The sequence below is a fragment of the Candoia aspera genome, chromosome 11, assembly GCF_035149785.1.
Source record: "Candoia aspera isolate rCanAsp1 chromosome 11, rCanAsp1.hap2, whole genome shotgun sequence".
NCBI lineage: Eukaryota > Metazoa > Chordata > Lepidosauria > Squamata > Boidae > Candoia > Candoia aspera.
Window position 1 is genome coordinate 2,724,768 of NC_086163.1, and position 14,060 is coordinate 2,738,827.

Sequence of the window (14,060 nt, forward strand, 5' to 3'; positions counted from 1 at the left end):
CCAAAGCTCCTCAGAGAACCGATGGGATCAGCGCAGACAGACACCCACAGTCCAGGGCCTCAGTCACCTGCCCATTCCAGACTGCAACCAAGGCCTTGGCCAAGCTGTTTGCCAGATCCTCAGGGAAGACCCCAAACTCCCTCTGGAACCCAACAGGGTCCATCAGTCACCCGAGGTGGGCCAATCTAACAGGCCCTGTCTCTCCACAGGGGTGGGCAGCACCAGTGAGCTGGAAGGCAACCAGAAAGTAATCTGACCATGGCAACGGACAGATGGTAATGTCCTCCAATCCCAGATCACAACGCAACTGCCCTGAGACAAAAAACAGATCCAGCATGCAACCCCTGGTATGTGCCAGACTCTCTATTATCTGAGACAGGTCCATAATGGCCATGAAGTCTGGACTCAGCATCACCATGTGGCAGGTTAGGGTCCCCAAGGACCATTGCACATGGGGGTATTCTGCTTTTTCCTCATGTTGCATCTGTGCATGTTTGTGTAAATTTGCACCAAAAAACCACAGGGCAGCTGCAACACACTCTGTTCTCAGGAAGAAGGCATAAAGTGGAGCAGATGGTAACACTGTAAGCCCAGCTGCCTCTCCCATCTACTTATTTTTTTCTAACTTAAAAATCTTCAAACTTTGCAACTTTTTGCAATAGAAGAATGGGGAAGAAATGTCAGGAATTTTTTTCTCTGCAGCTCCTGGCTAGATCAACCCACTTTCAAACTTCAACTTTCTTTTGCCAGCTTCTCCCTTTGTCCCATTCTGTTCAGTTTCTGGAGAAATATTCTGCTGACAGACGGACAGGGTCCCAAGCCCCGTTACATTGTCTTTTTCAACATTCCATTGGGCTGGAAATAATAAAGAGAACATAAGCAGACTAAACAAAACCAAACAGTGGCTAGTTAGTTCTTCCATAGTCTAGTTTCCATCATGGGAAAAGCAGGGTCAGCCATTGGAAAAGCTGCCCCACTGAGATCCCAGACCAGACAGAGAGGCCAATCCTGCAAGCCACGTGTAGGTTTTCTCCTTCTCCTCATTCTTCACCATTTCATTTTTCTCTCTGGCATCTTTTTATTTATTTTCTTCTAACTTAAAAGTCTTCAAACTTTGCAACTTTTTCCAACAGAAGAATTGTTTAATTGACCTAATTGCTTTGCTTCCTCTTTTCTGAATCTTTTCTAGCTCCAATCCATGGTATTCCAAGTGGAATTTCCCCTGAACCTTTACACAAAATTACTATTTTGGCATTTTTAATCTCCATCTATATAGGTAATATTATTTTTTCTGGGTTTTTTTCCCTAAAAATCCCCCAAACCACTTTTCATAGCATCCCTTGGCCCAACAGTTTCACTGTGCGATCCACCACAAATTCAGAACTTTTTCTCCCAGTGGTGTTCTGTATCAAAGAGAGTTTCCCACTGAGACAAAAAGCAGTTTTGGAGTCACAACCTCTGCTGGACAAGAGAGAAGGAAAAATTCAGATTCCTTCTCCCTCTTTCCCGGCACTCTAGAACCATGTAAATACAAGGTTAAACCTTCCTTTTCATGCTGCTTTCATTTTGGGCTGTAGGAACTGCCAAGAAACCTGCTGTATCAGGTTTTACTTTCTCTCACCTCAAGCAGCTTGTCTTTTCAAAATCCAAGATGGAGGAAGCAGAACATTGCAAGATTTTCTCGCAGCTTGCAGGTTCCAGCTCCACACACACCAGGCCACAAATTCTATCACCCACAACCAGCAAGCGGAGAGCTGGCGGTTCCCAGGTGTGCAGTCTGATGTTCCTGGGGACTGTCTGGTGCTGCCATATAAATTGCCAAACAAATTCAAAATCAGTCTAGAAAAGAAGATCCAAACGTAAATCTGCAACCAGCTTTCATTTGGTCAGTTCATTCGATCAGCCACTCTGACTTCACTGAAACAGTTCTCCTGCCTTTTTTCCCTTACTCATTCTCACCCAATCCAATGTAAGAAAATTTGCTTTCAGTATTTATTTCAAAGAGATTAGAGAAAACCTCATAGCTGGGGGCCAGTGACAAGATGATGAGAAGAATTAGGAGAAGGAGAAGAATAATTTATTAAATTTATATGCTGCCCAACTCCCAGTGAGGGATGGCCAAAGCGTGTGCGTAGATGGTGGCGGTGTAGCGACTGGTACCCAGGAATCCCTTACGGCTTTCAGGGACACTGCTCCACAGGTCACCAGATACGAGACCGTTCATTAAGCTGGGCTCTAGCAATCAGTTGGGATTGTTGCTGCTGTACCAGCCCCCTGCGGCACAGCAACCTCCCTGCCTTCCATTTCTGGGTTGGCGGTGGAGTTTCCCAGACATGGTTTTGGGGGACTTCAATCTGCTTTCTCAAGGAGCGGGGCCTGAGTTGGCTCAGGAGTTCATGGCCACCATGACAGTCAGGGGCCTATCCAGATCATTCAGAACCCCACATGGGACACGGGTCCCACTCCTGATCTGGTGCTCCTGTCAGAGCAGTGGCTAGGTGATCTGAAATTGGGGGAGCTCTCAATGGTTGATAAGGTGGTTGCACAGCAGCTTCAGAGGACCTTGGATGAAGCGGATTATCTAGATCCCTTTCAGTCAGGATTCAGACCCAGGTATGGGATGGAAATGGCATTGGTTGCACTTCTGGATGATCTCTGGTGAGGGCAGGATGGGGGTTGTGCATCCATCCTTGTTCTACCTGACCTCTCTGCAGCTTTCAATACCACCAACCATGGTATCCTTCTGGATTGACCTAGGGGATGTGGGGTGGGTGGCACTGTGTTGTGCTGGCTCACCTCCTTTCTCCAGGATTGGTCCTAGTCCTTAGTGCTTGGGGAGGAGGGATCCTGTTCCCAGCCCCTACCATGTGGGGTGCCACATGGTTCAATGTTCTCTTTGCTCTTTTCAACATCTACATAAGGCTGCTGGGCAGGCCCCCAACTAGGGTCTGTGTCATCTGGGGCAAACATGGATTCCATGCCCATTTTGGCTCCCCCCCCAGCTCACTTTGGCGCCCCCCCAGCGCTCATTTTGGGACCCCTCCAGCATGGCGCCCAGGGCACATGCCCCGCTTGCCCACCCCATTTGCCGCCCTGCTGCTCAGTGAGATCATCCATCGCCATGGGGTGCGGTATCATCAGTACACTGATGATACTCAACTATACATCTCTGCCCCAGCAAATCAAGTGATGCCATGAATGTCTTATCCTGGTGCCTGGAGGCTGTGAGGGTCTGGATGGGGAACAACAGGCTTCAGCCGAACCCTGGCAAGACTGAGTGGCTTTGGGTTTTGGGGCCTGCCGGTTCCAGGACTTTGTCATCTTTGGTGCTAGATGAGGTTGTATGGCCCCAAACAGACCCGGTGCGCAATCTGGGGGTCCTCCTGGACTTATGACTCCTGCTTGAAGAGCAGGTGGCAGTTGTGGCTAGGAGGGCTTTTGCACAGCTTTATGCTGTGTGCCAGTTGCACCCATTCCTGGACTGGGGGCTCTGCTCACAGTCACTCGTGCCCTAGTCACCTCCCGGCTGGATAACTGTAGTGCTCTCTACATGGGGCTACCCTTGAAGGGTATCCAAAAGCTTCAGCTGGTGCAAAATGCAGTGGTGCAGGCAGTGACATCTGTTTCTAGAGTAGCACGTTACACCTCCGCTCCACAAGCTGCATTGGTTAGCAGTCTGTTCTGGGTCCAATTCAAGGTGCTGCTTTTGACCTTTTAAGTCCTTCATGGCACGGGGCCAGATTGAGGGACCACCTCTCCCTGATTACATCCCATCAGACCCGGCAACAGAGGCACGCTGCGGGTCCCATCTGTCAGGGAACTACACTTGGCGGGCCGGAGGTGGGCCTTCTCTGCCATGGCACCTGCCTTATGGAACATTCTCCCCCCAAGAGGGAGGCCACCTCCATCCCTACTTATTTTCTGGATGTCCCTCAAGACCTGGCTATGTCATCAGGCCTGGGGTTCTCAGGGGACCGGTGAGATCTTGACGTTGCTCCCTTGCTGATCTAATCTCTTGTCTGTTTTATACTTTTTACACTTTTTAATATGACTGTTTTTGACAGGTTTATTGTTTTATATTTTTTGCTGTACACCACTCAGAGTCACTTCTTATGAGATGGGAAGCCATATAAATTTGGCAGATTGACAGACTGACAGATAGATGTCATCACACAATCACCACACAATCTTCTCCCCAGCCATCTGCAGCCTCCCTCAAGGTGCCAGGCTGCCAGGGAGCTCCAGACGGAGGGAAGGTGGTGGGAAACAACCAGACCAGCAGCAGCACCCTCCACCAGGCCCATAAGAAGGGTAATCAAAACTCTCCACTTAAAGAAATTCCGAAAGAACTTTAAAACATAGAGAAGGTGGCAGAAAAGCAGAAGGGTGAACACATCTGAGAAACTGTAAGGCATATTTGGTCAGAGCATGAAAGCAAACCCCGCAAATACATCTGGACAATTCCACAGCATTCCCTTTTTCAGCAGAATTTCAGACCACATTAGGTTATGTGAGTTCTATACTATAAATTCACATATAAAGAAATCATCTTAGACTGTGCAAGCAGAAGATCTCTGAGAAGCTGCCAAAAAGCTTCCACTTTCAGCAACTTCGATCAGGGCAAACAGCATGAGGTCACAGGCAGGGAAGACTAACTGGTAATAAATGGATAGAAAGAAATCAAATAAAGAATTATGGATTATATTACAAGCCAAGCAGCAAGGCAAATTTGGCATCTTCGAGACTTATAAATGCTTGTTTTGCATCAGGTCAGATGCTATGGAATCGGAGTCAATAGCGAATTCAGGTGGGGAATAGCAACTGGAACACATCCCGCACAGGTCTCTAAGGAACCAGAGGGAGGCATCAGAAGGATCTGGGAAGAGCAAGCCTTGCAAAGCCACGATTTAGACAAGCCTTGAAACCAAAGGGAGAATCAGGAGGACTGGAAGAGCAAAATGCCCATCCTAGATAGAATGGGTAGGTGGGACTCACTTTGGGAGGAAATTGATACTCTGCACCACTCCAGAAAACTTGCTCAGGCACTTGAGATTAAATGGAAGCAAATATCCCCAAAGGAAGAGCTGCATCTCCTGAAATATATGGGACCTTTTGATAGGTAGTTTTTTTTCCTGGTAATGCTTCGGGCTACACCTGCACCGAATCAGAATCGCTGCCTGTCTCCAGCCATTGACATCACTGCCAGAAACAGCCGCATGAGCTGCAGTCCATTCATCTGGGCAATGGTCGCCATAAACAATGTGCGTGCAAACCAAAGAGATCCGACGCACCTTCTAGATGACACCCTTTGGCACCAGATGGAGAGCAAGTTGCAGCTGAGCTCTACCTGAAAGCTGACACATCCAAATACCATTTGGACACTGAGATCAGAGAAATCCACATGACTCAAAGCAAGCCACCATTGAAAGAGGAAAGAGTTGTGAGCCAAATCCATGTGGGAACCCCCTTGCTTAGCTCAAAACTCAGCTGCAACGGATCTCTCCATTAAGATCCCTAGAAGAGAGTTCTTCAGGATCCATCTGGCGTTCCTGGACCTTGGGCTGAAGTCCAAGCATCAACAATTTGGGACACCAAAATTACCATCCGAAGTGTGTCAGAGGGTGGGGTCTGACTGACACTCAAGGGTTGCTAGAACCACTCTCCTCCTTTTTAAAAATATCTTAGAAATGGGCATCCACCATCCAGATGCTAATTTCATTCTTTTTACTTTAAACCTTTATGTCTATAGAAAAACGATATTTATTCCCTCATAAATTCATTCATAATAAGGGCAGCATAAACAAGCTCTATTTTAATCATGAGAATAAAAAAATTAAATAGGTTTAACATATGCAAGGGTACATACAGAATATGCCATTTGTGAACAAAAACAGACTTAGCAACTTTCTTGAATATTGCCATACCGCAGAGGCGTGCTTTAAAATGAAGTTACACCCATGGTTATCTAAAGACCATCAAATCCTTGGGTTCAGTTCACGCCCTCTGTCTCCATCTTTAGAGCCTCTTGACATCCTACTGAAGGACACATTGATGCCATTCAAGAATGCCATAGGGGTCTAACAGCGTAGGGGTTTTTTAAAGGGGTGCAACAGAAGTCTTTTGATTTGCAAACAATGCCACAATGCGTCAGATACAAGTAGATTTTTGCCTTATGAAAATGCATATTAATATGCAGTTTTTTAAGCAGAGCTTTTGGATTTGGCCTGCCACTAGCAGACTGAATGAGAGAGTTCAGAGGTAGCATTCAACCAAAGACGTCCCCACCCTCCCAGCAACGCCATGCTCTCTAGCACGCAGCAGATTGCAACAGCCAGCTTTGAGGACACCCTGGGAGGAGGGGGCAAGACAGTCCGTGGATGGTGTAGCAAGATGCTTAAAATTACGGTCTCTAGCCAGTGAGTGTGCTGGCGGCTTTGGAGAGGCACCCAACCTCTGTTCCAGACAGTCAAATATCTTGGGCCTTTTCTGGTTCCAACAATGACTTCATTGTTATGACCTGATGAGTATAAACCTTGCAAGAATCTGCAGACTGTGATAAATGCATCACGTACGCATCCTTACACTTTTTCCCCAAAGGGGCCTGTGGAGCATCTCTGAACTTCTAGTAGTGAGTAAACCTCCTTCATTCAACCCATTAACCTCTAATTGGATGAGCCACTGAGAACTGATTCCCTTATCAGATCGTGCCAAGATTTTTGGAGAAGCATCAAAGGGAAAGAGGGCCTTCACTTTTTCCCACTCACCAGTTTTTTTCACTCGAGTTGCCTCCAAGTCCTCACAAACACGCGGGAAATTCTATTCCTGACGTGATCACCCTGTCGTGGTACACCTTTTTTTACGAGGGAACTGGAAGTAGTCATATAGAACTCCAATGCATGGGGTCATAAAAATGACCCATTGGGTGGATAAACCTGAGCTGCTTTTGCTTAACTCTGTTTCCCAACCTCAGCAACTTCAAGACATGTGGACTTCAACTCCCAGAATTCCCCAGCCAGCATTCTGGAAGTTTAAGTCCACACATCTTAAAGTTGCTGAGGCTGGGAAACACTGGGTTAACCCAACCATGTTTTAGTCAAATGGCCTTGTTTTCCAGGTTTATGTGAAAAGTTGAGCTACATTAAATATGGGCTGGATTTACACAACACCAAAGGCTTAAATAAGGTTGGCCACTTTGTGACAAGTATGCCATGAGGTTGCACTTTTGCAAAAGGCCTCAGCATAAAGTCAGATGAAGGAAAGCAGGGAGGCACTAAGTGGCACTTAAACAAAAATGAATACCCACCCCACTCCTAATCAATTCCACAAAGTTGGCAAAGGAGCTTTTCCCACTGGCATATGCCCAGTTGGGCACTAGTCCTGGCATTCGGAATGCACTTTTCATAAAGGGCGCTGCAGAAAGGCAGATGCTTATTAAAACACTGCACTGATCCAGGCCAGGCATTTTCTTCAACAAGTGGGGTGTTGAGAGGCAGCCCCTGATGCAGAAGGCTTAGGGGCTGAATGAAAAATTAAATCATGGAGGCTCCATGTATGGACTACAGTAAGATGTATTGTGCGTACTCACGCTTGGGTTTCTGAAGCAATGCAGTAGGCTCCCTCAGGAGTAAGGCCAATGGAGTGGACCGGACTAACTTCTCAACAAACTCCCAGCATCAAGTGGTCACAATCCTGTGCAGGCTAACCCCGCAGCAAAGGAACAAAGGACCTCTGAGTCAATTCTTCCCATGTCTACTTTAAACCAATGATTAAGTGGCTGCATTCACACAAGCCTTTCCTGGTTACCCTGTTAACCCGTTTTCTAAGTTTGTGCAATATACTGAGCTACAAAGTGGGCAACCAGCCTGGGTTCACACATTATGCTAAGCCAGAGAAGTAATGCAACCAAATTTAACCCTAATCAACCATAGTAGGTTGCCTCTGCTAGATCTTTACTGGGCAGACTTAAATGCGTTGAGCTGACATATCTGCATCTCGGACCTAAGTTCGCAGGACAGGCATTCTGAGGCCCACCGGCCTGGCCGGGCGTGGGACGAACTGCTTCAAGGCGCGCGAGGTGTCTCCGAGGCATCACCAAACCACACAGTTGCTGCTTGATGGCACCGCGCTGACCTCAGGAAAGCCCCTCCCGCCCCCCGCCTCCCGCCTCCAACGAGGGCGCCTAGCGCACAACTGATCTGCTGAGCCGCAAAACGGTCCGAAGCAGCCGGCCACACGGAACGGAGCCGCCCGAGAGGCTTCCGATGCTCCGCCGCGGAACCCGCCCGGAGGTCGTCGACACAAGATACAGTTCCGCGGGTCTGGACTGGGAGCTGACACAGACACCACCCCGCAGCCGCCAGCCGGATCGGCCCCGAAGCGGGAGGGTCGGTGCATCTGAGTGGAGACCTGGGACTCCGGAGGGAGTCTGATCCGGAGCGGAGCTGCGCAGGGCGCCTGCCGCCTCCCGCTCCCCGGCGGAGGTCGAAAACTTTCTTCCCAGGGCTCCCTCTCCTCCCCGCCCCGTCCAACACGTGCTTCGGCTCCCCAGTCTTCAACCCCGGGCGCCAACTTTCGGCCAAAGCGCACGTGGGGAGGGACCGACAGGCCGATCTGGACCCAACTGGTGACAAGTTGCGCGAGTGCCCGCACTCCGCCCCCCCACCAGAAGCCCGCCGGGAGGGAGAAGAGCGGGGAAACCCCGGGCAGGCTCCGAGGACCGCCGCCGCCGCCGCGGAGCCCTTCCCAGCCCCGGCGCCTCGCGTGGCAAGCAGTCGCGCGGAGTTCCGCAAGCCCCGCGGGCAGATCTACGGCCCTTCAGCGAAGGGTGCCCGGGCGGGGTAGGGGAGCGGGCGCGCCTGGCCGCGGTGCCGCCGCCGCCCCTTCCCAGCCAGCCCCGACCTGGAAACGCGGCCGCCACTGACCTGGGCGGGGCGCACGCGCCGTCCGCGCTGGCGCAAGCCGGGCGCTCAGCCGCGCATCTCGCCGATCCTCGGGGAACCTCCGCCGCCCTGCCCGGCGCCGTCGGTGGGCACGCGGCGGCCCGGCTTCCTCGCAGCTGGGCGAGCCGCGAGCGGGGAACCTACGCGGAAGAGCCGGGCGCGCGGGGAGCCGAGCGCCGGCAGCGAGCGAGCGGGCGGGCGCGGCAGGGCGGGGCGGGGCTGACTTTCCTCGCCGCCGCCGCCGCCTTCTTGGAAGCTCCCGGCGCTGCTCTCTACGCCGCAGGCAGACCGAGGCGGCCGCCGCCGCCTCTTCCCCGCCTCCCTTGCCGCCGCCTCCGCCTCCGCCATAGCAACCCGCAGGAAACCTGCCCGGCCCCCGCGAGGCGAAACGCGGGTGGCTAAAGCGGCGCCCTTCGGCCCGGCTCCCTCCTTCCGGTCACCTGCGTTTTGCGCGCGGGGGGAGGGGAGCAGCGCCGGGCCCGCCCAGCCGCCTTTCCCCGCCGCGCGCCCGGGGGCCGGGCGGGGCGCGGGGGCGCCGGGCGGGGCGCAGGTGTGGCGCGCCCCGCGCCTGCTCGGGCAGCACCTGCTCGGGGGCGCGCGCCCAGACGCGGGGGCCCGCCGGGTCCTCTTCGCCGAAAGTCCTTCCTCCCCCTCCGCGCGATGCGGTCCCCCAAAGTTGCGAGAACTCACAAGTTGCGGGCGGGGAGGCGCTGCGGCCGAAGGGGCGGCCGCGTCCAATCACGGGACGCGGAAACTTTGCTCGGCGGAGCGTCGGCGAGCCCCGGAGCCCCGACCCGGAGCGCGGCCGCGGTTTACGGAGGGGGCCGCGGCGGAGGAGACGCGCCCATCCATCTCCCGCCCGCGCCCGCGTGTTACATGGCCAGCCTGGTATTGGGAGGTACGCTCTAGGGACGTTTCTCCCCCCGCAGCGGGGGTCCTCGCCGGGGCGGACGCCCGACGGCAGAAGGAAAAAGGGCCCCGAGGGGCGCGCTGCCCCGGCCGAAGGAGCGACGCAGCTGGAGCGGCGGGCAGCAATGCGGGGGAGGCCCGCGGGCAGCCGCCTTGCCCCCCCCCCAAAGATGCAGCCTTGTTTCACGACGCAAGTACGCGATAGCTGTGTTGGCATGACGGCAACGCGACGCCCCTGGTTCCCTTGACACCCCCGCGGCCTGACTCGCTGCGCCCCGGCCACCTCGCTGATCGTGGAGGGCAGGGCTGCCCTTCCTGGCTGGGCAAATTGGGAGGGCCTGGGTCTCTCTCTGCTCAGCCACCTTTGCAGCCCACCGAGCAGCCCGGACTTGGGGTCCCAGAAAGATCCATGGTGAAGGGAGGGGCCCCATCCTAGCAGCGCCCACGTCTTCGGCAAAGGCAGGAAGCAGAGGCCTGGTGGCTTCCAGGGCAGTCCACTTCCACCTGCTTTTAAAGATAGCAGGGGAGAAAGAGGAATAATTTAAGGGACCATTTGGGTGGTGTCTGTTAAATCCAAATGTCTGTTAAATGATTTGCCATTACTGGCAATGTAAGGCATTTGCATAATCTCATAACTGATGTAAATGATTGGCAGTGACACCGCGGTCTAATGGGCAGACTCTCAAAGCAGATGTAAGCACCAGCATATTCAAGCACTCATTCAATGACAGTCAGGAGACCAGGCTCTTTCTACTACTTCAATGAGGCAAAATGACCAGTACAAGAAGAAAGCTGAGAATGCCCAATTCCTGCTCAAACCTACATTTAAAATTACATTCTCTAAATTGCCCTCTTACCCCTTTACCCATTAAAGCATGCCACCCCCCTTCCCATGCCAGGTGACTCCTCTGATGTCTCCTGCTTGCATAGCCTTGGGGTGGCCGAGGCAATAAGCCCCTAGCCATAACAATTCCGTTCGCACTCCGATCTGGCACCCCCTCCCATCTGGCGACACAAAGTCTGTTCACACCAATGAGAGAAGGATGGGAGATACTCGGATAACGGGTTCTGTGAACCTTTGATCAGAGTCTGACAGCAGATGGAATCTGAATGGAGGATTTACCAGCCTGCAAAAATTGAGATGACCAGAAGATGGCAGCAAGGAGACAGGGAGCTTCCAGTGTATTTTTGCTGCTCACTGGTGGCCACCTAAACTTTTTCAGGCCAGACTTGGAGCCCCAGCAGGATCTGTAGCAAAAGGGAGAACAGAATAAGGACAGGAAGGGCCGCTGCCTGGCTCCTGCTCAGGGTCCCTCCTCCTGCTCTTCCAGCTGACACTCCTGAGTCAGCCCCAGTCCCAGCAGCAGCAGCAGCAGCATGCCCTGGAAACAGTCCGGGGCAGGGGGTCCCAGTGAGTGTCCCTGGTGAGCTCTGCTGGGCAGTCTCGTCATTTCTCTCTTTCTCCCAGGGGTGTCCACTGGATATTGTTAGAAAAGTCAAGGTGGTGGCTATCTGGTGTGGCCAGGCAGAGCTTTGATTGCAGCATTGTGGCTGCCATCTTGACCTTTTTGACCATCCCTTGCAGATCCCCCCCTCTGCTTGTGAAGAACCCAGGGAGAGGGAGAGAGCCACTGTTTCTGGGCTCTGCTAGACGACAGCAAAGATCCCCAAAGCCCTCCCTCCTCACTTTTTGCTGTCCCCAGTTATGAGCTTACATTTTGTAGCCTCACTATGGGAGGCCTAAGAAAGGAGGGCTTTCAGGGGACGGTGATGTGAGTTGGCCTGTATTCTGAGTGGGAGGAGAGGTGGAGCAAAGGGGCTCTTTGGGTGACAGCAAAGGGAGGGAAACCCCTCTGGGGCTCAGGCTTGCCATTTCTGCAGGAAGGAAGCAGTGGCCAAATGACCCTTCCCCCACAAGGGGTCAAAAAAGCAAAGCGGGCATCACAAATCTGCAATTGAAGCTCTGCCCCTTTTTACGAGCATCATAAGATAGGTATCAAAAAAAAAGGTGGAGTTTTGATCATGCGGTCTCAGCTGCCATCTTGACCCTTCTGACTCCCTCCCATGGGAATGCCTGCCCCTTGGTCCCACTTCTCTCAGTTGCTGCTGTTTGAGTGGGGGGGGGGGGTTTAGCCCCGAGGGTCTCTCACCACTGAGGAGCCTCGTCAGAGTGGTTTGCCCGAGGAGCCAGAAAGATGCACTTAGGCCCTGCTTGAACCGTTTAGAGGTAGTCTGTGCCAAAGAGATGAATTTTGATCAAAGGGATCTTTTTTAATGGAGCATTTTCTCCCCTCATGACACAGTACATATAACAAACTGCTGAATTATTCATCACCTATAGAGGAAATTAATTTCTAGGGGAGGAGATATCATTTATACTTTAAAAAAAACCTGAAAACAACAAACCTGTAATGGCATTTTGCTTTCATTTGGTTTCAAGATAAAAGAGTCCAGACTAAGGAACACATTTCAAAACCCCAAGCCAGAAATTCCCAGGTGAAATTCCAGTTTGTTTTTAGTTACCTGGGCAGAAAAATATGTCTTAGCTGGAAGCAGAAAACCTCATCAAACTGATTGTACTTTATTCCAGACATAACTCTTTTTCCATACCATCTCCCACTTTAACAGTTAACTAAATTTTGATTTATTGTTATGTAACTGAATAACCCAGGATTCATCCCCCAGAGGGTGTGACTGTGAGGAATTGCTGGAAGGGTAAATGCAGAGGAAGCTGGCTGAAAAACAAGAGAGCGTCTGGGGCTGGAAGGAACCAGGATACTTTGCCCAGAATCTAGGGAGTACCATGGGGAGAGGTCCTGACCACAAACTTCCCTTTTCCTTCCGGAGGGAAAACAAGCATTTTCAAGATGTGTGGAGGGCGCAGTCATGGGGAAAGATACCTGCTGTAAGCCCTGGGGGGGGGGCTTGCTCCCCCCTTTAATTATTCCTTCATGAATTGAACCATCACCTGCTAGAGCAGCACTGTCTGTCATGTGGCGTGTTTGGGGAGGGGGGATTGAAAGATAATTCCAGCTTCACACAATACAGAGGTGCACACACCCCCTGATTTGTGGTGGACAAGCAAGGGTTTGTGATCAGGAAGGGTCTGTTACCAGAAGAGGCTTCCACACATGCAGACTGGGAGGACTGCAATAGTCTGTACCCCCTGCATGTGTGCAGAAACCATTGTGGGTCAATGAACTGCTGGAGGTGGCCATGAAGTGAAGCGAAGTGAAGTGAAGTGGTTGCTCTGCTGCTAAAAGCAGGGGGTGCGCTGCCTCACACCTTTAAAGGGGTGCTTTGCGCGCATCTTGCCTGAAGCAACACACCTTTAAGGCTTTGCACTACTGGATGGCCGCCAAAGGGAAGAGGTTCAAAGGGGGCGGCACATTGTCATTGATTGGGCTATCCGTGGCTGCTGGTCCTGATGGTTGTTTGCTGCCTTCGCTGCTGGGGGATCACAGAAGAAGAGGAGCTGGCCTGCTTCCCAGTAGCACCTTATCAGCTGAGGTGGGACAGGACGTGAGACTAGAGGGCCCTCCACCGTCATTGCTGGAGACTAATTGTGATCTGACTATCCAGAGCAGTGTTTCTCAACCTTGGTGGCTTTAAGATGTGTGCACTTCAACTCAGCAAGCTGGCTGGGGAATTCTGGGAGTTGGTGCACACATCTTAAAGCCACCAAGGTTGAGAAACACTGACCTAGAGATTAGTTTATTTGGAATCCAGTCAGCATTCCCTTTCCTGGGAACTGGTTAAACTTTTCCAAAGCCCTTCAGCTGAGTAGTCCTCAACACATCCTGTGGCAGGAAGTTCCCCAAGCTAAGCAGAGGCCAAGAGATGATGCCAGTTGGGTTGCAACCCTCCACCTTGGTGTCCTCAAAGAACTGCATCTTCAAAACTCCACACTGACTCCCTGGATCAGCATGCTCCTGTATCGATCTGCTTGTTTGTTGGGCTTCTAAGCTGCCAAATAACCTCCACTGGATAATAAAAATATACGATACAAAGTACAGTGCCTCAAAACCAGGACAGAAAACAGGATGGTCATCAAGATGCAATCAGAAGCAATAAGAGTATCAATAAATACAGCACATAAAAACTCAATAAAACAGGTAATAAAATGGCAAGAAGCTCAAAAAGCCTTCTAAATGTTTTGCCTTTCTTTTCTTTTTTAAAGAATGCTTGGCAGAATAAAAGGGGGTTCGGGTA

At 51.7% G+C, this 14,060-nt stretch overlaps 1 protein-coding gene across 2 annotated transcripts in view; it reads right to left on the reverse strand.

Moving 5' to 3' along the window:
• CHST8 (carbohydrate sulfotransferase 8) overlaps positions 1-9,028 on the reverse strand; it is a 281,616-nt gene extending 272,588 nt beyond the window's left edge. The window contains exon 1 of one of the 2 annotated variants that reach the window (XR_010068606.1): positions 8,922-9,028. The gene's annotated coding sequence lies outside the window, so the exon portion shown is untranslated. The remainder of the gene's footprint in view (positions 1-8,921) is intronic. The other variant, XM_063312859.1, reaches the window with a different exon arrangement.
• Between the last annotated feature and the right edge of the window lie 5,032 nt (positions 9,029-14,060).